We start from the raw sequence: 24,688 nt of genomic DNA, 5'->3' as shown, positions 1-24,688 counted from the left end.
AGGAATGTAGAGGGACGTGTGAAGCAACGGTCGAATTTGCTTTGTAGTGAACGTGCTATTAATGTTAAGTGATACGTTTGAGCACGTTCAGATTGCAGTAGCTGCTATAATTCCTCTAGCAGACAAATGCCCAGCTTGCCCCTCAGTTTTTCAAACTGTTTTGCATCCAATGCCTTTGTGAAAATATCTGCTATTTGTTCCTCAGTGTCAACATGCTCCAGTGTGATAACTTTATCATCAACAAGCTCTCTGATATAGTGATGTCTAATGTCAATGTGCTTGGTTCTGCTGTGTTGCACAGGATTTTTAGAAATATTGATAGCACTCAAGTTGTCACAGTACAATGTCATGACATCTTGTTCGACATTGTACTCCTTCAGCATCTGCTTCATCCAAACTAGTTGTGAACAACTGCTTCCTGCTGCAATATACTCTGCTTCTGCAGTAGATAGGGACACACAGTTCTGCTTCTTGCTGAACCATGAAATAAGATTGTTTCCCAAATAGAAGCATCCACCAGAAGTGCTTTTTCTGTCATCTGCACTTCCAGCCCAATCAGCATCACAATACCCAACCAGCATTGAACCTGAACAATGACAGTACATAATCCCATAGTCACTGGTGCCATTTACATATTTCAGAATTCTCTTTACTTGATTCAAGTGACTTATCTTGGGATTGGCTTGATATCTTGCACAAACACCTACTGCATAGGTGATGTCAGGTCTGCTAGCTGTTAAATATAGTAAGCTCCCAATCATGCTTCTGTACAGACTTTGATCAACACTGGTGCCAGCTTCATCTTTTGTCAGCTTCAAGTGAGTAGGTGCAGGTGTTCTTTTATGGCTGGCATTTTCCATCCCAAACTTCTTGACAATGTTCTTTGCATACTTGCTTTGTGAGAGGAATATGGAGTCTTCCATCTGCTTCACTTGGAGTCCCAGAAAATAAGTCAGCTCTCCAACAAGACTCATCTCAAATTCAGATTGCATCTGTTGGACAAAATGTCGAAGCATCTCATTCGACATCCCTCCAAACACAATGTCATCAACATATATCTGTGCTATCATCAAGTTTTCAGCATCTTGTTTGACAAAGAGAGTCTTGTCAATTCCTCCCTTCCTATACCCTTGCTGAGTAAGGAACTCTGTTAGCCTTTCATACCAAGCTCTTGGAGCTTGCTTCAATTCATAGAGAGCCTTCTTGAGCCTGTATACATGATCTGGATGAGTTGGGTCTACAAATACCTTTGGCTGCTCCACATAGACTTCTTCATTCAAGTTTCCATTCAGAAACGCGCTCTTCACATCCATCTGGTACAGCTTGAATTTGAGGATGCAGGCTACACCAAGTAACAATCTGATGGACTCAAGTCTAGCAACAGGAGCAAACGTTTCATCAAAGTCTACACCTTCAATCTGAGTGTAGCCTTGAGCAACAAGTCTGGCCTTGTTTCTGGTTATAACACCTTCTTCATTGGTTTTGTTCTTGAAGATCCACTTGGTGCCAATCACATTAGTTCCCTCGGGTCTCGGAACTAGCTCCCAGACTTCATTCCTTTTGAATTGCTCCAATTCTTCTTGCATAGCATTGATCCAGAACTCATCAGTCAGTGCCTCTTTCACATTCTTGGGCTCAATTTTGGAGACAAAACATGAGTTGGAGACAATCTCAATCTCCCTTGATCTTGTAGTGACTCCTCTGTTTGGATCTCCTATAATCAGCTCCTTGGGGTGCATCTTCTGGATTCTAATGGAAGGTCTCTTATCAGGTTGGTTGATGTTTGATTCATCTGTAGCAGAATCAGAGTTTTCTGCATTTTCTGCACTTTTAGCTGTATCTGCTACATTGTCTCCCGATGTTCTGACATCTTCTTCGACATCCTTCTTTCTTGCTGGAGTTAGATCATCAACAACCACATTGATGGATTCCATCACAGTTCTGGTTCTGGAATTGAATACTCTATATGCTCTGCTGTTTGTAGAGTATCCCAGGAATATTCCTGCATCACTCTTGGGATCCATCTTTCTCCTTTGCTCTCTATCTGCCAAAATGTAACATGGACTTCCAAAGATGTGGAAGTGCTTGACAGTTGGCTTCCTCCCTTTCCAGATTTCATACAGTGTGGTTGGAGTCCCTCTTCTCAGTGTGACTCTGTTGTGGATGTAGCATGCTGTGTTCATGGCTTCAGCCCAGAGATTATAGGGAAGTTCTTTGGCATGAAGCATGACCCTAGCAGCCTCTTGCAAAGTCCTGTTTTTCCTCTCAACTATGCCATTCTGTTGTGGTGTAATGGCTGCAGAGAACTCATGAGTGATGCCTTCAGATGTGCAGAATTCAGTAAACCTGCTGTTTTCAAACTCTCTGCCATGGTCACTCCTGATTCTCTTGATGACACAGTCTTTTTCTCTTTGAAGTCTTAGACTCAACTCCTTGAATACTTCAAAGGTGTCTGATTTTTCTCTGATAAAGTTGACCCAGGTAAATCTGGAGAAATCATCCACAACAACATAGGCATACCTCTTTCCTCCAAGGCTTTCAACTTGCATAGGCCCCATCAAGTCCATGTGAAGTAGTTCCAGCACCCTGGAAGTGGTCTGATGTTGAAGCTTCTGGTGGGACATCTTGACTTGCTTTCCAATCTGACATTCACCACAAATTCTGCCTTCTTCTATTTTCAGATTGGGAATGCCTCTAACAGCACCTTTGTCAATGATTTTCTTCATGCCTCTTAAGTGCAGATGTCCAAATCTTTGATGCCATATTCTGACTTCATCTTCTTTGGAGGATAGACATGTGGAGGAGTAACTGGTTTCTTGAGGTGTCCATAGGTAACAGTTGTCCTTTGATCTGCTGCCCTTCATTAGAACTTCACTCTTCTCATTTGTCACCAAGCATTCTGACTTTGTGAAGTTTACATTGAATCCTTCATCACACAGCTGACTGATGCTGATCAAGTTTGCAGTCAGTCCCTTCACCAGCAGTACTTTGTTCAGACTAGGAAGTCCATCATGAACTAGCTTTCCCATTCCAATGATCTTTCCTTTAGAGCCATCTTCAAATGTCACATAGCTAGTGGAGCAGGGCTCAATGTTCACCAGGAATTCTTTAACTCCTGTCATGTGTCTGGAATAGCCGCTATCTAGGTACCAATCTTCCTTAGCTGATGCTCTAAGTGAAGTATGAACAACAAGACTGACAATCTTGTGTTTCGGAACCCACATCATCTTCTTTCTGCTGCTGCTACTTTGAGTTCCATGATGTGGATGGCCATGTAGATGATAGCAAAAGGGATTTATGTGACCATACTTGCCACAGTAGTGACACCTCCACTTCTTTCTTTTACTTCCTTTACTCTTTTTCTGCTGCGTTCCATGATGTCGAGACCGATGTTGTGACATCGTGGCTCCAGTGCTGTTTTTGGCAGGAACAAATTCTGTCATGGTTATTCTGCCAGCAGATTTAAACCCAAGTCCTCTCTGGTTTCCAACATTCTTCCCAAGCTGTAGCACTTCATCAAGCATATCTGAGCCTTTATTCAGCATCTTTATTGATTTTGTCATGTTTTCCAGTTTAGAGTTCAGAAAACCAACTTCTCCTTTAAGCTCAGAGATCTCCTCTTCATGTGCCTCCTTCTCAGCCTCCAGATCTGCAATGACCTTCTTCAGTTGTGCTTCTTGCTGAAGAATCTTCTCACTTTTGATGCATAGTTTTCTATAGGATATAGCAAGCTCATCAAAAGTGATTTCACTATCTGTATCACTTGAATCTTCAGCAGATTCAAATCTCCCAGTGAGTGCATTTACATCTCTGTCAGAATCGCTTTCTTGTTCACTCTCTGTATCATCAGACCGACATACAGAAAGTCCTTTCCTCTGCTTCTTGAGATGAGTGGGACATTCAGCTATGATGTGTCCATAGCCTTCACACCCATGGCATTGAATTCCTTTGCTGTGACTGGGCTTTTCATCTGACCTTTTCTGGTATTTACTACCTTTCCTGATGTCGAAAGGGATGTTCTGGACATGTGGTTTCTGCCTCCTGTCCATTCTGTTCAGCACTTTGTTGAACTGCTTTCCAAGGAGCACAACTGCCTTAGTCAGACCTTCATCAGTATCCAGGTCATACTCATCTTCTTCTCCTTCATCATTGGACACGAACGCCAAGTTCTTGCTCTTCTTTTCAGCCCTATCCGAGAGTCCTAGCTCAAAGGTTTGAAGGGAACCAATGAGTTCGTCTACTCTCATGTTGCAGATGTCTTGGGCCTCCTCTATAGCAGTGACTTTCATGTCAAATCTCTTAGGCAAGGATCTGAGGATCTTTCTCACCAGCTTTTCATCTGTCATTCTTTCTCCCAAGGCAGTGCAAGCATTGGCAATTTCAAGAATGTTCATGTGGAAGTCATGAATACACTCTTCCTCCTTCATCTTCAGATTTTCGAATTTTGTAGCCAATAGTTGCAATCTGGACATCTTCACTTTGGAGGTTCCTTCATGAGTGGTTTTCAGGATCTCCCATGCATCCTTGGCCACTGTGCATGTGTTAATCAGTCTGAAGATATTCTTGTCAACTCCATTGAATAGAGCATTCAAGGCTTTGGAGTTTCCAAGTGCCAATTCGTCTTCTTCTTTTGTCCAGTCTTCTTCTGGCTTCAATTCACTAGTGGGCTTTCCTTCTGTGTCCAGCATCTTGGGATGTTCCCAGCCTTTGATGACAGCTTTCCAGGTTTTGTTATCCAGTGATTTGAGGAAGGCCACCATCCTTGCTTTCCAGTATTCATAGTTGGTTCCATCCAGAATTGGTGGTCTGTTCACTGGTCCTCCTTCTTTCTCCATGTTCATCAGAATTTATCTCCCTAGATCTCACTCAGTGATTTCGAGTGCCTGCTCTGATACCAATTGAAATTCTGATACTGGGGACAGATGTCGTACCAAATGTCACGACATCACGCTTCAGAACGTGGAGATTATATTTGACTGTATGAACAGATTAAGCAAGTAAATAACACAAGAGAATTGTTAACCCAGTTCGGTGCAACCTCACCTACATCTGGGGGCTACCAAGCCAGGGAGGAAATCCACTAAAATAGTGTTAGTTCAAGGTCTAACAGCCACTGTTTACAACCTTCTCACCTAACCACTACCCGTGCCATCTCTACCTAAGAGCCACTCTTAGATATGAGAAACCCCGCTCACTCCCTCTCAATCACACTCCCGTGTTTACAATTAAATCGAATACACACCAGAGATTACTCTCTGAACAATAGAGATCAACTCCACACAACCTATAGAGATCAACTCTACACAAACTAGAGAGATCAACTCTACACAAACTAGAGATCAACTCTACACACTCAGGTCCAACACTTGATGTTAGGATAACATCAAGGTGGCTCACAAATCACTCAAGTCCCAAAACTCACAAAATAACTCTTCAATCCCGGACTTGGTACAGAACTCGTGCAGCCTTCGTGTTTATATAGCAGTGAGCGTATCTGGGCTGCAACTTCTTGTGCTGGATGAGATCTATCATTCTTCTGAAAAAATCTGCACTTAAAGATCTAAAAGATACAGTTTGATCTTTTAGTTTTTATCTTTAATCTTTAATCTTTAATCCCTGAACGAACTCTTCTAGTTTGTAATTCGAACTTTAATTTTCTTTTAATTCGTTCCTAAAGATAGATCATCTTATCTCTTGCTAACTGCACAATAATCTGTTAAAGATATAACAGATTTATATGTCCAGTATTTTCGGGCCAGATGTCCTGGACATCGTATCCGACATCGTGGATCCTGCAGCTTCAATGCTTTTAGCAACTCCAGTATTTTCGGGCAGGATGTCCTGGACATTGTATCCGACATCGTGGATCCTGCAGCTTCAATGCTTTTAGCAACTCCAGTATTTTCGGGCAGGATGTCCTGGACATTGTATCCGACATCGTGAATCCTGCAGCTTCAATTCTTCATTTGACATTTCATCTTGCCTTGTGCATTGTGCAGCCCGATCTTATTCTTTGACATAACGTTGGACATCATGTGCAGCAACTCCAGCTTTCCTTCATTGTCTAAGTGCTTATGTTTTAACAAAATTTTAGCCAATCTTTTAAAGCTCAGTGAAGCTAAGCACTAACAGTTCTGAAGTTATTTTAGAAAGAATGTGTTCAAATAAAGAATTGTTATGAGCTTAGAACGAAAACTTAACAATTTCTAGAAAGAAGGAAGTTACTAGTCAGAACTAAAATAGGAATATCTCTGTTCAGTTATAGATACTTGTTGAATTTCTATGTTTTTAGTTCCTAAAACCATTTTTATTAAAGGTTTTTTTGTAGAAAAGAATTTACAAATAAAATGAACAAAACAATAAAGGTGAAAGGGAAGAAGAAGATGGTGCACAAATGATTTTTTTGTTAGATCTAGACGGTCTAAATGGTATATCTGGATGATCCAAAATACCCATAATTTTGATGATAACAAAATAACAAAGATATAAATTATTGATGGACTAATGGTTTACATGAAGAAAACAAGACATACTTGATATACGTGTTGAATCCACATCCATGGTTTTAATTATGACAAACCATTAGTAATGCAAATTGAAAGGATGATGGAATTAAGTGATGGCTAACATTCTGCTTAAGTGTTTCAGTGTTTCTTACTTTGAGAAACAGATATGTTCTTTCATTCTGAGATACTAAAAAAGATTCAAAGAACCATTGTCATAGTTGAGAACTCAAAAGAATTCTTGAAGCCTATCAAAATGATGGAGTTTGCTTCCCTTTGAGTACTTAGTTCTTGGCAAAATACTGAACAACAAGGTCTTACATAAAAGCTTCATCAAAATCTACATCAAGAACATCGTGGTTCAGAACAAAGCAAGGCAGAGTCAACATCCGAATGATGAAGATCAAGACTCTGAGTTTCTAAACATTAGAATAGTTCAGAAAGACTTAAAATGCATTACTTAAACAAAATCACAAGACTGAAGTCTGAAAAATTATTCACTTTGCCATAATCACTGTGGGCACTTCAGAAAGGAAGAACTGACTACATCAGAAGATGTACAACTGTTGAAAGACAAAGTTGTCCATAAGAAATTTTGATGAGACGCATTAGATTGAAGGACAAAAGAAATCAACTCAGTCTAAACCATGGACAAAACGCAACACACCAACAACAAACTTTTACTACAATATTTCGAAAGTAGTCAAACTTCATAATGCATGAAACTATGAAGCAATGTTAAGAAGAGATGAAGTTGCACTACATCAGAATGAAATATCAATATGAACTTCATCAAGAGAATTTAATAAATTATGGACTAGGTTTTAGAAAACATCAGAATGACTATTCTGATGGTTCTTCAAAATGCCCCTCATAAAGGTTCCAAAAATGGAACCTTAGAATGGTTTCGTCAGTTTTCACATCATGATAGTCGAAAAGTGAACCTACTTGCTCTAGAAGTGTGTCAGTTGTGTGGAGTTCACTCCAACGGTCTGTTTGAGAGCTTTTTAAGGTACTTTCGAAGGCTATGAAAAGTTAAGTTGAAGCATTCCATTTCTGCAACTTCTTGAACAAATTCTCTGTGTGAGAAATTTCTGGTCTAACTTTAACACTCTCTGTCAGAGTAACCCATTTTTGTGTTATGTTCTATAACTTGTAATAATCTTAGTTAGAAGTATGAAACCATATTCCTGAGTGGAATTCCTCTTGTGATGATAAAATCTATTCTTTGTGCAGTGGAATCACAAACCCATTTTTTTGTAAAGCCCAAAAGTGTCTAGCAAGAGTGATATCCAGTAGTGTAGCTGGTCTAGCAGAGTGTAGGTTTGAAGTCCAGTGTGGAACTAACAAGATTGTAAAATCCAATGGTCGCTAGTCCAGTTGTGAACTGGTTATGTTAGTGGAAATCTCATTTTGAAGGCTGAAGGCTGGAAGCAGCCAAAGGTCAGGTTGAACCAATATACAAATATCTATGCACTTTTCTTCCTTATCTCTTTTATTTTACTATTGCATAGATATGAGATCTAGTTTTAATGAAGAACACTAAATATGTTATTTTGCCTGTTAACAACATAACCAAACTTGTTTTGATCAATATGTTTTTATTAAACACCAACCTTCGAAATAAAAGTTTTTATCTTTAAAAGAATTGTTCCAAAACACTTGCACTTCCATTCTAAGCAACTTGAATTTTTATTATGAGTTAAGAACATTTTTTCATTATGAAGTAATTCTTTCTAAACTATCATTAGAAACCTTTTAGTTTTGAAAGGAACATAAAAAGTTTTCAAAACCCCAATTCAACCCCCTTGGTATTTTTGTCGCTTTAATAACACTACTAAAAAAAGGTTTTCGACGGTGGTGGATCAACGACGGTTATAAAAAAATCGTCTTAAAAAAATGGTGGTGACATTTTTTGTAAATAATTGCAACTTTTCAAAGATGATTTTAAGAAAATTGTCTTTGAAAATGCATTACTACGTTAATTTCTTCAAGAACCATCTTTGAAAAGCATTTCACTTCTTCAAAAGGCATGTCTCTCTCTCACTCGCGCCCTCTCACATTCTTCAATTGTTCTCACTTCAGAGCCAACATAAACCCTATCACCCAGGGAAGAAGCTAAATTGCATCCTCGTCATGGAAGAGGTCGTCACCCAAGGCAAGCCCTTGAACAAGGAACATGAAGAGGTTCTCTGCTCCAAACCCTCCATCCTTGCCCTCATCGATGAGCTCGATAAACTACAACAACCCCTTGCCATCGCTCTCTTCGAAGATCTCCAAATCAATGACACGTCTTCTCAAAACCCTTGCCACGAGACCGAGACCGAGACAAAGCGAAACCACCCTTCTCCACCGGTGCAATTATCGTAATCGTTGTGGGATTCGTTTTTGACTTGGCATTGTTGTTGTTGCTGTGTCTCCAACGGTGGTGAAGACAGCCCATGAAGCTGTCGAAGGTGGTGGTGAAGGAGCATAATGTGTTGGCGGAGGCAGGGACGTCGTTGTCGAAGGGGGATATCATCGGGGGTTCGGTGGAGGTGGAAAGGAACAAGCTTGTGTCCTTCGAAGGGGGAATTTATCTTTCTATCATTTTTTGGTACAAGATCTCTCTGTGAATCTCATTTTCCCAAAACATGGTCATTTTTACTAGTCCTGATTTCCCAGCATTGTTGCTCTACTATCTCTGGTCAATTTCTTCTCCTTTCTTTTGCTTTGCATTCACTTAATTGTTCGAATTCATTGTTTTTCAATTGAACCTTCTCTTATCACTTTTTTTAGCTGGTTGGTATTGATATTGAAGCTCATTTTGGTCCCAATTCTGTTATAGGGTTTTAGTGTTTGAAAATTGAGATGTTACTTGGTTTATTTTCGATCAAACGGTTTCCCAGGGGCATAGGGTTTTGATAAAATTATGTCTGGTGAAGGAAAAGAGGTGAAGAACATGAATAACATTTTCAGAGAGCAAATACTTGTAGACAAGTTGTACAAGCTTAATAACACCCAACAATTCATTGAAAGTATCCTTTTTTTTATTATTATTATTTGCACTTAAATGATTTTTCTTCTTCTTTATAAACAATTTGTTCTGTTTGAATATTGACCCTTGGGTTGTACTACATTATTTTGGAACTTTAATGCAATATAAAGTTGGAAGGTTCTTCCTGCAACACCTAACGATGTTATCAAGACAACTGATGATCATGGAAAGCATGTGGTTTCTAGATTGGTAAGCCCTTTTTATTCTATGTGATGCAAGTATTTCAAGTGAATACTTTAATATGCATGTGATGTGAGGAAAATGGAAAAAAAATGTTGATGCTGTGTGCTCTGTTGGTGAACATACAATAGAACAGAGTTACAGAAGTAACACCTGAATTATGACTGCTCTTGCCTGTATGGATGCTGGCTTATGTTTTATTTCCCACATGTTGGTTGACTTGAAGGACTTCAAGAAAGTCAATGAGATCTATGCTAAATGTGAGTTTTATGGTAGTTATTTAAATTTTTAATGTTTCCTTGACAGTTACATTCTTGTAGAAGGTGAAGCTTGCACTAACTTGTTTAGGTGCGAAAAGATGAATACACTATCATAAACTTTTATTTATATTTAGTAATATCTTTTGGTAGAAATAATTAGCCATCCATTTCATATTGCAGATCATGAAAGTCCCGTATTGACAAACTACTCAACTGTGCTAATTACTAATGAATTTCACTTCTGATAATAATTTATACTGTGTTGTAAAAATTGATCATGCTTTGCTTTGGCACTCATTTTGCATGAAAATTTTACTGTTCAAGAAGTCCTTTGCTTTTTAACTCACTCTCCTTTTTGAACTTCTTATTCTCTGCTTTCTAGTTAGCTTGACTCTAGTTTCTAATAATTCATATTTTGAATCTTATCTTCTTTTTTTAGAGTTTTGCAAAGTGATGTGAATTATTGATCAAATCACATTAACTAAAAAGGTAAAAAGTTGTGGAACTTGTTTCAATTGCAGCCTATGCATGATCAGAAGGTGCAATTTATGATAATAACTTTTGTTTTTTTTGTAGTTAATGATATCTCATTTACCAAAAACAAAGGTAAAAGGTTATGGAACTTATTTCATTTTGCAGTTTATTGATATTAACTAGTTAAAGATTCAAAAAGTACTAGTACAAAGTATGACCATAAACAAATAACTCGACTTATGTGATGAACATTTCAACATGTCTCATTTGACATTTGTGATGGCTTCCATTCTTGTCTTGCCTTTACTAGACTATTTTACTTTGTTTTCAACCCCACAATAAATTTGAATATTATGATTATGTCTCTTTCTTTTTCGGATTTCATTTTTGGAAGAATAGAAACATTTTTATATTTATATTTTTCAGATTTTTTTTAATTATGTATTCTATTGAAGATTATTTGAATTAGTGAACATGACATCAAAGATCCTTCTCTATCTATATGGTTGTTATATTTTAAATTTTCATCCCAGTCACTTTTTGAATATCTCCTGTAAGTTACATTTTGCAAATTGATAATGTTTTTAGACCAGTTAGGCTTGAATCATTTTAGGCCAATTAAACCTTTGGGATCAGGAGATACGGGCAAGTTTTTTTCCTCATTCTCTTTTCAACTTCCCAACATTTGAAACGTGCATGAACAGGAGGTGGCATAGGGCTTAAATTAATTGCTTGCTGAAACAAATTGTAACTATATATATGTCTATGATGCTCAGGAAACATATAACATGGGACCTAAGAATCAAAACCTGAAACTATACTTTCATAGTATGTTCAATCCCTTTCAATATGGTGGATTAACTACAACAACCAATTATGAACATATTTTTTTAAATCATTGCAATGCTCCAACTCCAAGTATTACCTATTTGCCAAATAATTCCAAGTGTCCAACCATGTATGTTTTTTTGGTGTAATTAGTGCTTTTAAACTAGTAAGTCTAATTCTTCAATGAATTTTCAACATATATTAGAAACTTATAGGTGAACTAGTATGTAGTTTAGATGTTTTTTTTTTTAAATTCTAAAACCTTGATCAGAATTTCTTCATTGATTTGATTGATGTGAAGTTTTTCTCTATTCATTATTTTTTTTCCAATCAAACATGTTTTTTTTTTGTATCTAGTTTTTTATTTATTCATTGAAATTTGATATAGTATTTAGAATCTAAACTCAACATTCCTCTTCAAAAAAAAAAACGCAACATTAAATAATACTTTTTTATTGCATAGTACTATTAAGGAACACAAAAAATAGTTTCTCACAATTAAACATAAATATAAGGACATATTTTTTTATTTTTCCATATAATTAGAAATATCATCTTATTTTTATTTTATTTCTTGTTTAAAAATATAAAGAAAATAATATTTTAAATATTTTTATTATATCTATACAATTTTTGATAATAATATTTTATTATATCTATGGCGAAAATAATATTTTTAATTTTTATTGACATTCTAAGACAGTTTTTTCAAAAATCGTCTTAGAAAGGAGACTTTATAAGTTTTTGGAAAAATTGTCTTAGAATCCTTAATGAAAAGTCTTGACTTAGGAACCGTCATGAAAAGTCTTGACTTTCTATGATGTTGTCTTTGAATGTGTTAAAAAAACCATCGTCAAAAGCTCCTTTTTCCACTAGTGTAAGCTCAAATGGTAAAAATCGCTATCTATATGCTTTTACAAGTTATTGTCTAAAGGTAAAAGGAAATTGATTTTATTAACTTATCATTCAACTTCTAATGCATTATTATTAAACAAGCATTCAATGAATTTATGAAAACCACTACCAATGTACAAGTGTTATTATAAGTCCAAAAGGACATAACTAACTAACACAAGTGATTTATATTCTGCTAGTTAATGTCCATATGATTGCCTTGCACCTGAAAGCATCTCGAGGTTGATTTGCTCGCCCTTATATTAGAATTTTCCCTCTTGATGTATGTTGTGAAATTCGTCTAATGTTTGAATTTTAAGTGTATACATGTAGAGACAAAATTAAATGTCATCAATGACAAAATCAATCATACACGTAATGGAGAAGAGAGCAATAAAAGCATTGTACCTTTGTCCCCTCTCTCTTAACTAGCTCCACATAGTAGAAAAGACAAGCCGTTGATGACAAAATTATTTGAGGAAGGCGCAAATCCCACAATGGATATTTTTTGAAGCTTATAATATCGACCTCAAGGATCAACACAAATCATGAGAATTCATTCAATTTTTACAAGTGCTGAAAGTCTAAACGCTAAAAAGAATTAGAACCTACGAAGTCTATCCTTTGCTTAGCAAATTTATTTGTTGTATTCAAGCTTAATTGTATATTCTCTCTTTGAGAGATTTGAATATTGCATTCAATCAAACTATTTGTAATCAATTGTGATTAGTGGAACCTTTTATAGTTTTTTAAAGAAGATCTGGATGTAGCTTAGGTTGAGCAAACCAGTATAAAAATTGTGCTTTTACTCTAGCTTCTATAATAACTTGTTTAATATAAGGTGCTTTGATCTTGTCTTTGGATGCGCAAGTTTTTATAAAACCGTATTTGTGAAAATCTATTTTTAAGTGTGGACATTCTTATTAAGAACATTCTTTTCAAACTTGTGATAAACTTGTTTTGTTAAACTCTCTATCTTTAGAAAAAACTTTAAGTTTTATTTAACACACTATTCAACCTCTCTTATAGTGTGATATCTTTCATTTTAGTTGGAATCTTGAGCTCTTGACATGGCAGTGGAAGAAAATTGTTGAGAAAGATGAAAAATGAAGGACAAGCTGTGAATGGCCACCACTCTTCAAGGGTGTAAGATATAACTATTAGAAATAATGAATTATTGTAGTCTTCGAGTCCTGTCATATTGACATGTTGGATGTAGTGGAAAATGGAAACTACATTCCCTATGATGACAACCTCAATGAGCTTCTAAGAGAAAAATGGACTGATGAGAAAGATAGAGATTCTTATTGAACTCCAAAGTAAGAAACTCCATAATGTGTGCCCTTTATGAAGAAGAATACACAAAGATCCACAACTTTAAAAGAGCCAAAGAAATGTGCGACACTCTTATTATAATACATGAGAGTTCCACTGAGGTAAAAAGAAACAAACTTAGTCTCCTTACTCTTAAGTATGAGATGTTTACTATGGATGAAAGCATGGACATACAAAGTATGTTTGGATGCTTTCAAACCATATTAAATGAACTAAGAGATCTTGGTAAATCTTATGATATCATATTGACAAAATCTTAAGAAGTTTGCCTAGACAATGGAGACCACAAGAGACTGCGCTGAGAGCATCAAAGAACCTAGACAACCTATCTATTGAGGAACTTATTGGTATTCTCAAAGTTCAAAAAATTGAACTCCAACAAGACAATGAAGGAAACAAAGGGAAATCACTTGCACTGATCGTCCATAAGACCAAGAAACCTTCATCGTCCAAATCATTGCCTAAAGCATCATCAAAAGTAGTTTGTGTGGATAATTCCTCTGATGATGAATATGAATATGAAGAAGCTAACAAAGATGATTTGTCATTAATCTGCAGAAAGATCAGGAAGATGTAGAGAAACAACAATGAATCCAGATGGAAGAAATCATCCAAAATGTTCTTCAAGGAAATAAGGGATAATGAGAAGATTCTAGTCATCTATTATGAGTGCAAAAAGCCTAAACACTTCAAGTCAAAGAGCAAGAAAGGATTGATGAGCACTTAATAAGACTTGGATGACTCCACCTCAGATGAAGAGGATAAGGAGTAATCAAATTTGTGTCTAATAAATAACATAACATCAGAAGAGTCAAAATAAAAAACAAGACAAAGAGGTAGATTTTGACAACCTTGAGTCTTTAAAACAAGCTTATCATTAAATTCTTTCAAACTCTCCCATTCTTTCACAATCTTACAAGTCTTTAAGAAAATATTTCAAAAGTTTCCTAAAGATCATAATGAACTTGAAAAGATATGTGAAGTTGAAGGTGATAATTCTTTAGAAGAAACTACTCAAATGAGTGGAGCTCATGAAACTATATCAATGGAGGAAGATAAGCTTCATCTTGAGAGTAAGGAACTATCCAAAGAAAATGATGTTTTATTGCAAAACTTTCATGATTTAGAATAGAAAATTAAGGCTTTATGAAAGGATGTGAAAGAAATCACTGAGTTTCGTGATAATCTAAATGATGAGAGATATGATCTTTTTAGAGCCAATTCATATTTATAAAAAAATTATGAGGACTTGGAAAACAATAAACATGATCTTTGGGTAGAATATGAAACACATAAAAAGTCTGTAAAAATCTTAATGACAAGCTTGTGAAGAATGATGCCTTAAAAGATCAACCTCGAGATGTTGTAAAACTTTATGAGGCAATTGATACTCTAAAGAAGACTTTTACCAAATTTGTTAGTGAAATTGAATGCCTTGTCATGTTGTTGAGGTATAAAAGAAGTCATGTAGACAAATCTGGCTATGGCTACAAGGGTAAGAAGTTTGTTTATGATGAGTCCATAACTATTTGTTATTTTTGTGGAAAAGTTGGAGACAAGTCGTCCAAGTGCAAGGACCTGCCAAAGAGAGACACATTCGATGCCTACAACACTAACAAAAGGAACACCCAAAAAGATTTGGGTACCTAAAGAAAATATTATTGTTGTTGTAGATATGCTTGTTAATAGGAAAGAAACTACAGTCATAGTACCTGGACAATGGTTGTTCACATCATATAAGAAGAGGAAGGTCTATGTCCTGATGCCCTACTCTCATGCATGGTGGAATATAAACTCCCAGAAGGAATCAATAAGGAGTTACATCTGGAGTGGGTAAGACAAGTATAATATATCCACTGATTTTTTTCAACCTAATCATTAAAGATTTAAAACACAATCTGCTCAAGTATAATATATCCACTGATTTTTTTCAACCTAATCATTAAAGATTTAAAACACAATCTGCTGAGCATAAATCAATTGTTTAAAAATTGGAATTATATTTTCTTTAACAAAAATGAATGTATTGTCTTTGATCCATGATACTTCATATTCCTTACTACTAAGAGACAAAAGGAAACCTTAAAAACTTAATCTTGGAGAGCTAAAAAAATCAAAACTATTATAGTATCTATCCATCAAAGGAAATTACTGGCTATGGCACAAAATCTTGAACATATAATATGAGGTTTATCTCAGAATTGTAACCTTGAAAGAGGTCTTCAAGTATGCCATATAAGGTTGATTTTCTCTGAGATATATATCAAAGATGGAATAAAAAACAAAATCCTTTTAAAAATTATAGTCTCCATCTCTAAAACATTTAAGACATCTATCTTTGATTTGGCTAGCTCAACAAGAATAGTTTCTCATGACGGTAAAATCTATGAGTTGATAACACTAGGCAATCACTCAAAATTAAAAATGGGCAATGTTCTTATTCCACTAGGATGAGTCTTTTCAAGTATTAAAATGACTCAATATGAATTATGGAAAGAACAAAATCCAACATACCTCAATTCATACTTCATAAAGTGTTCATTCTCAAACTCTTACATTAGAAAGGTATAATCTTTAACTTAATGTTATGTCATTATTCATGCATGTATCTCTATGTTATAGTTAAGCGCCCAATGAATATCGTCCAAAGGAACTTAGCTATTGCATGTGCTTTTCATTAAGTACATCATGTCCAATGTCTAGACAAATCCATAGCTTTATGGCACATATTTGTTTCCTTAAATATAACTGTGAAATGAGGTTGTTTTTGGCAAAGTCACGAACACTGCTCTGTGTTTAGTCATTTATGGCAAGTAACCAAACAACTTTAACCTATCAAATCACTTCAAATGTCATTTAACCTTAGCAATTCAAACCATAAACCTCTTCACATTCTTTGAGAACAATCGCTCAAAACTACCCTCCACCTTAATCAAATCATTTCACTTTTTGTGCAAACCCTAACCTACATATGCCTTTCACCCAAACACCCTGAATCTTAGAAAATCTTCTTCTTCAACCCTTCCATGGAGAACATAAAACTTTTCTCCACCTCCAGACTAAAAAGGGTTGATGCAGACCACACAAAGATGGGCATCAAGTAATACTTTGACATCCCAGAGCTTAAGAGGAAAGGACTAAGGCTAGACAAAAATCTACAACTATGTGGCATAAGAGCATACTTCAACGAGCCTCAGAAGATCTATCTTGAACTCATTAGGACCTTTTGGAGAAATCCAAAATTTTCCACCATCACTCTTTTGGCGGGATATGTATGTGGGGTTAAAGTTCAAATTTCAAAGAAGCATATAGAAGAAGCCATTTGAGTGGAATACAAAAGCAACACTTACCATGAAAAATGGTCATTGGATTTTGACAAAGCAAGAACTTTTGAAAGAACCCTCATAGGAAGCAATTACAAAGGGGAAGGTCACACGCTAATATAATATCTTTGGAAATCATCGCTTTGCACTGTTCCACTTAATGGAAGGCATCCCCTTCAACCTACCACACCTCATATATGTTCATATGACTAATCATATGAAGGGAGATGGCAATCAAGGCATCATTTGCCTTGCTCTACTTAATAAACTGTTATGGAAGCAAGGGGTGTACACTCAGTTTATGTCAAAGTGGACACCAAAATAGAGACAAAAGGTTATTAACAAAAGGGGTGGTATAATAGTCAAACAACAAAAGTTTGGAATGAACCAAATCAAAGCTATGTCAATACATTTAGAGGAAACTCTAGATGTTGAGGAACAAATAGTGGACAAAAGTGAGAAAATGGCTGCCAAAAGGAAATGCCCAAGGTAAAACTAGTGTCTAAAATGTGAGTTCTACCAAGAAAATGCATGAAAATGGCGTAAAAACTCACACAAAGTATCACTCAAAATATGGTTTACAACCTTCCCACACTTGAGCATTGCTTGACTTCAAGCAATTGTTCTAGTTCCCAATCAAAACATATTCTCTCAAGTCATAACTCATGTATCAGAAATCCCCATTATTCAAAATTAAAACTCACACATTATGGTATCAAAAATTAAATCAAGAATCCATTAGGCTACTAATCAACATGCAAGCAACCTTAAAGAGCTTCAAGTTCACTCTACTCACCTTCTTTTAGTGTTTACGCAATTTAACAATCACAATCCAATAAGAAATTCACAACTTTGTAAATCAATCAATTCAACTCAAATAAATTCCAAAAATTTAGAACAAGTGAGACATATGGGGTTGTAATGGGGTCATGCATGTAATGTAAGGTATGTACTAAAAGAAATAGGCTAACAAGTGGTTCCACTCAATCATATGAACACACTCAAACAACAGGGAAACTTGCACTTATTTTTTTACCTTCCTTTTCATTTAAATTTATCCTTTTTTCCTTATCTTTTTTTATTTACTTTGGGAGATTGCTTTCTCTTTTTTTTTCTTTTTATTTGTGAGTTTTATCTCACTTTTTTTTTTGTCAATCCCCTTTTTATTTTTAATTTGAGTTAAGAGAAGGAGTTGAGATTTACTTATTGACACAACCTGCAAAATACATACATTCCCCTTCCTTTTCCTTACATTAATATTTCACATAATCAGAGTGCAAGGGACCAAAATAATTAATCATCCAAGCTAAAAATGGTCAACTAAGGGAAAAACTCATCAAAAGAATTGCAGGGCTCAAGAAAGCCTACTAATGTCTCATTTTTTCAGAAAAATTCAGAATTCATCCAAGGATATGCATATCAAAACAGAGAATAGAAAAATGCTACTGAAAGGATAATATCACACACACATCAAGAGAATTAAGGCTCAAAACTCACATATATGAGGGTAGCTCTTAATAACAATTCACAATCATGCATGCTAATGTCTCTTCTTAAAAAAAATCTGAATTTTCACCCAATTACCCTTATTTTTTTTATTAAGGAATAATTGAAAACTCAAAATTCTAAACCCAAGAATTTTATTTCATAGTGATGAAATCAAAATAATGTAGGAAGTCACATATATCATATAAGTTCAAAGCTAGGAAGTGATGGTACCCCTCCCCACACTTTATACATGTAGTGCTTTCAATGCACAAAACAAAATAAAAGACAGAATAAAACTGGAAATAAAATCTAAAACTAAAAATGAAAGACTGAAAACTAAAATGCCTAAACTTAAAATAATAAAAAAGAAAATAAAAGATAAACCTCCCCAAGATGTAGGAGGACCCTGAAAGAAGTAGTCTTATAGTTGTTGTAGAAACTCAATATGAGCTGCAAAGCTTTCAGTCACCAGTTGGTGATGCTCCTCAACCTATTTATAGTTTTTTTATTGACCATAGTTGTTATTCATAATGCAAGAGTGTATTGTCCCTTACAAGGTTGTGTTTAGATAGTTTAGAAAGAATTTTCATGGTGAGATGACCTATTCTTCTATGCCATATCCATTGATCACTTTTGAAGGTTGCTAGACAGGATTGGCTAGGTAAGGATTCTAGACATATCCTATAAAGGTTTCTCTTTCTTATAACAGAGAATAGAAATTTTCTAGTTGATTCTTCTTTAACTTGACAAGAAATAGGTTCAAACTTAACTTTATAGCCACTGTCACACAATTGACTAATGCTTACCAAGTTTACCTACTCCTTTGATGAAGGCTTTTCTGTTATCTCCAAAAGCAACATACTCTCCATTCTGTCTCTTCTTAAGGTTGAAGAATTTTCTTTTGTCTCCAATCATATGCCTAGAGCATCCATTATCCAAGAGCCACATCTCTTTCTTCTTATTGAAGAGTAGACATTCCTGCATCAGTCTTTTCCTCTTTCAGAAAAAAGTATGAACCCATCACTATTATGGATGATACATTCATCTTTATTAAAGGAAACATCATACCCGCTGTCACATGATTGACTTCTGCTCGGTAGATTAGTTTTTAAACCTTTAAGAAAAAAAATTATCAATAGGTGGATACCTATCTTACCTACCCCAATTATCAGTTATTTTTTATTCCCTCCAAAAGTTATAGTTCAACCATGTATGGGGGTCAGACATTGGAGCATACACCTTTCTTTGTTCATGTGTCGTGAACAACCACTATTTAAGTAGCATGATAGGTGTTTCTTTCTTGCTTGTCAAGGATATATGCGACAAGAATAATTTACTCCTTAGGTGCCCAAATATTTTTGGGTTCTCTCTTGTTAGTGCTGAATGCATTGGACACACACCCTTCTTTGGTAGGTCTTTGAATTTGGATGTCACGTGTCCAACATGGCCATAGAAATAACAAACAATTGTATCCTTATCATGAACATACCTTTTCCCTTTGTACCCATTACTAGATTTGTCCATAGGACTTCTATTGTATCTTAATAGCTTTTCAAGTCATTTGAAACCTCTAACAAATTTTGCTAAGGTTGTCTTTAAAGTATGAATCTCCTCATGAAGTTTTACAACATCTTGAGGTTGACCTTTTAAAGTATCATTCTTTAAAAGCTTGTCATTTAAAACTTTCACAGCTCTTTTGTGACCTTCATAATCTTTGTGTGTTCGTGAACATTATGTCCAAAGGTGATACCTTCTTTAACATGATCATGAAGGTCGTTAAGTTCTTTTAATTCTTTTTGTAAAGTTTCAAGTTTATTGTCTAACTCATAATAATTTTTGAGTAAAGCACATTTTTCTTTGGTTATCATCTCATTCTCAAGGTAGAATTTAGTCTCTTTTATTTTAAGATAGCATTGTACATTTGAGTGGGTCTTCCAAAGAACTATATGGTTTAGCATCAATAGCTTTTTCAAGTTCCTTATGATCTTTGGAAAGCTTTTTAAAATCTTTTCTCAAGTTTTTGTAAGGCTTAAAAAAAGATGAGTTTGAAAGTAGTTCTTGATAAGCTTGTTTCAAAGATTCAGGGTCATTGAGATTTACCGCCTCTAAAATTTAGGGTCATTGAGATTTACCATCTCTAAAGATTCAGGGTTATTGAGATTTACCTCTTCCCAAGTTGGCTTCTCCTCCTCCTTCTTCTTCTTAGAGGTGGTATCGTCTAAGTCCTCCTAGGTGCTCATAAGACTTTTCTTGTCCTTTGACTTGAAGTATTTCTTCTTGTCTTTGGACTTCTCTAATTTTGGATATTCAAGCTTGAAGTGTCTAGGCTTTTTTCACTCATACTTTGACTTGAAGTGTTTCTTGTTGTGTTTGAACTTCTCTAATTCTAGACATTCATACTTGAAGTTTTCGGGCTTTTTTCACTCGTAGCATATTATAAAACTTTCTCTCTGTCTTTTCTCTCCTTGAATACCTTCTTGGATGAGTTCTTCCATCTAGACTCATTCTTGTTCTTCCACATCTTATGAATCTTTCTTGAGATTAATGCCATTTAGTCATCCTTATCAGACTCTTCCTTGGATTCTTGACCAGAGGAGTTTCCACACTTAGAGCTCTAGATGAACTTTTGGATACTAATATAGAAGATGACTTCTTGGATGATGGGACCTTTTTGGATTTCTAGACATTGAGTGCTAGAGACTTCCCTCTTTTGTGTCCCTCGTCTTGTTGAAGTTCTTGTTCGTGAATCTTTAAAGTTGCAACATGTTCTTCAAGTGACATGGTGTCAATATTTTTTAAGGCTCTCACTGATGTAACCTGTGGTGTGCATTTTCTAGACAGACTTCACAAAATTTTGTCAATATGATCATAATTATCAAAATATTTGCTTAAGGATCTTAGTTCATTTAAAATGGTTTGGATGCGTCCAAACATACATTGTATGTCTTCACCTTCCTCCATTGTAAATAAATCTTACTTACTTGTGAGGAGACTTAGCTTGTTCATCTTTACTTGTGAAGACCCTTCATATATAATAGCTACAGTGTTCTAAATTGTTTCACACTCCTAAAGCTATAGACTTGTCAGACCCTAATTTCGTTCGAGAACTATCATTCGCTGATGTTTTGATTCTCACTAACCAAAAGGTGTTGTTCGACACTAGTTTCTGCACAAGGTGTGAGGTCGTTCGACGTTATGGTCAAGGATGCAAAAAATACCTAAGGGGAGGGGCAAAAGGGCCATTTTAGGCAATTTTCTGGACCCTGGCTTGCTCAGGCTAGCCTCTGGCTCACCTGGGCCCCTAAATTGCTTAGGGCTAAAGGAACTAGCTCACCTAGGCAAGCCAATTTCTTCAAGACTAAGCATTAGCTTGACTGGGCGAGCTCCAGCTCACCTGGGCGAGCTCCAGCTCACTTGGGCGAGTTTCCATAGTCCCAAATGCCCTCATTTCCTATAAATAGGTGTGAGAGAGGCTGAGGAAGAGGTTGGACATGCAACATTGAGAGGTTTTTGAGAGAAATCAGAGAGAAGAAGAAGAAAGAAGAGAGAAACGAGGATTTGGATACGATCTATGCACCCTTAGGGGTCTTCGTTTGTCATCCGGTTAGTTTGTGTTTTAAGGATTTGGATACGATCTATGCACCCTTAGGGGTCTTCTTTGTTGTTTTGTGAATCTTCATCTCTTTCTTCTATCATCGGTAATCTTTTTTCTACTTGTAAAGTAAATTTCAACCAATCATTAGTGCTGTAAATCATCTTTTTAAAGAGATTGAAAGTTAATGAACAAAACCAAGATTAAAATCAACATATAACTGAATTTCCCTCCATTGAAGTCACTTGAGATCGTTCAAGGTCCAACGCCTTGACGGCCTCTTTTTGTTCTTGTTAGTTAAAAATGAATCTTTCAAAAGCCTAAAATCAACTCAACACACAACTTTCTTGCTTTAAAGAACTACGTAGGTCTGAATTCCTCATCGCACCTGAGGATACGTAGGAGCAAGGGTAACACTCTTGTCGACCCTAAAAAGTAAAAAATATAAAAAGGGAAAATAAATAATTTTGAAGTCACGTTGCACACACTCGATTAAAGGCTATTGTCCCTTGTGACGGGCGTGTGGGGTGCTAATACATTCTCTATGGGTAAACAACTCATGAACCCTTATTTTTGAAATTCCCAGACCTTTCTTTTTTGGTTTTTCTAATGTTTTCCTTGAATAAACATTGGTGGTGACTCCCACGCGTTTTCCTTTTTGGAAGACGCACCTTTGGCATTTCGCCTTGCCCTCCCGCCGAAGGGTAGGTTGCGATAGATGGAGACTCCACTGAGGACTCCTTTTGTTAGAGAGTTAAGCCATTTAATTTGTGTGCAATGTTTATCATGACTTTTTCTTTATTTAGTTTCCCTTTTCTCTTTTATGTTCTTGTTTTGTACATATTTATATAACCTTTTTTCTATGCTTTTGTGTTTGGTGTGTGGCTGTCTACCTATTACATGCATAATTAGAAATATTTGTTTGTTCTATGCACACATAGCACCTACACCTTTGCACACACAGTGAATTATTAGGCCTTATACCTGGGTCTGTGTGAGACATAGGAAGTGGATGTCGATTTGTGGTCATGCTGGGTCTCTGACTCGCTTGATAATAGTGAAGCCTCATCTAGAGTTTTTCTCTTTTGATGATACGTTGTCGTTGGTAGTCCCTACCGCCCCAATATTTGATATCAAAGAGGATGATATCTCTAGAAACCTTTGAAAGTTATGTACGACCTTCCTTGGGAGTTGTCACTAAATAGCCAACTTTTAATCCCTTCCATTAGGTTCCTAAATTAGGGGCATGAGACAAACACACTATGTTTTGTTTCCTTGATCTAGCCATGCATATCTTTATGACATCGTGATTGTGTACATCATTCTTGTATTTACCATGTTATTATGTTCACACATGGCATTTTGGCATTAAGTCATTGCGTTATCGTGCTCATTCGTTTAGCATGTTTTCTTTGTGCTACCAACCACATACTCTTTATTGTCATTAGTCATTACTTTCATGCATGCATACTCATGTCGTGTCATTGCTCATGCCTTGCATTTTTTTTCGTAATCTTCGTCAAGGGAAGTCGGAAAGTCTGCATTGCCTTCTTAATGGCATGCATTGGGCACCATGGTAATGACTGCAAACGAACCATGATACCCAATGCATTATGGGTAAGAAGAGATGGTCTTCCGAGCTCTTGTGTCCGTAGATAAACGCATTTGTCATGCATAGCATAAACATGCCCTGATGCATTCATCATACCTCCTCTATGATAGAGTGTTGACGTATTGGTCATCAAAATTTTCCTTCCCGCAAACATGGGTCGGACTAAGCACCCTCCTTTTAAAAAAGGTTCTATCATGTCAAAGTCAAGAGCCTAGAACTAGCCAGCTTGCGAGAACTAGGATAGCGGATGGATCAAGTTCGACGTCAAGCCTTCAGCAAGGCGTATGGAAAAATTTGGGATTTGACCATGGTAGAAGTGTCCATTGTAGCTATCGTATCACTCGCTCAATACTATGACTAGTCGCTCAGATGCTTCACTTTCGGGGATTTTCAGTTGGCACCGACCATAGAAGAGTTCGAAGGGATCTTAGGATGCCCGCTAAAAGGAAGGAAACCATACCTTTTTTCTAGGTTCTATCCTTTTATGGCAAGAATAGCAAAAGTGGTCAAGATCTTAGAACAGGAGCTAGACCGATTAAAGCAAAATAAAAATGGGGTAGTTGGGATACCTAGGAAGTGTTTGGAGGAGAAGGCAAAAGCTTTGATAAATCAAGGGGAATGGACCTCGTTCATTGACATATTAGCATTTTTGGTGTTTGGGACCATACTATTTCCAAATGTAGACGGGCTAGTGGACTTAGCAGTGATCGAAGCCTTTCTTGCTTATCATCATAGCAAGGAAAGCCTGATCATCACTGTTTTAGCCGATGCATATGATACGTTTGACCTGAGATGCGAGAAGAGCGGTGCAAGAATTGTCTGTTGTATGCTTGCTCTTTCTGTGTGGTTGGTCTCCCACATTTTTCATCATGAAGGTAGGCCTGTCTATCCTTTATAAGGTCATCACATGTGCGCCGAAAAGGGAAAAGCAAATTGAGAAGAACTCTTGGCAGGTATGGTAGGAGCGTCCATTAGTTGGTTCCCCCGATGGAAAGAAGGAGGGGCAGAAGTGTTATGCTCGTGTGAAGGATTCCCAAACATCCCCTTGATGGGAATGAGGGGTTGTATTAATTATAATCCCATGCTGGCTATAAGACAACTAGGCTACCCTATGAGAGGTGCACCATTGGAGGAGATCATCGCGCCTTTCGTCACGTGAGGT

The 24,688-nt window shown here is 36.3% G+C and overlaps 1 long non-coding RNA gene across 1 annotated transcript; it reads left to right on the top strand.

Annotated features, from left to right (window-relative positions):
- The first annotated feature begins 8,460 nt into the window (after window positions 1-8,460).
- LOC114416657 lies at window positions 8,461-10,713 on the top strand. Its single transcript, XR_003667526.1, has 2 exons — window positions 8,461-9,520; window positions 9,651-10,713. It is a non-coding gene; the product is annotated as an uncharacterized LOC114416657 (long non-coding RNA).
- Window positions 10,714-24,688: the final 13,975 nt, after the last annotated feature.

The sequence above is a fragment of the Glycine soja genome, chromosome 6, assembly GCF_004193775.1.
Source record: "Glycine soja cultivar W05 chromosome 6, ASM419377v2, whole genome shotgun sequence".
In the NCBI taxonomy this organism is placed as follows: Eukaryota; Viridiplantae; Streptophyta; class Magnoliopsida; order Fabales; family Fabaceae; genus Glycine; species Glycine soja.
This window is presented reverse-complemented; position numbering and strand designations above follow the sequence as displayed.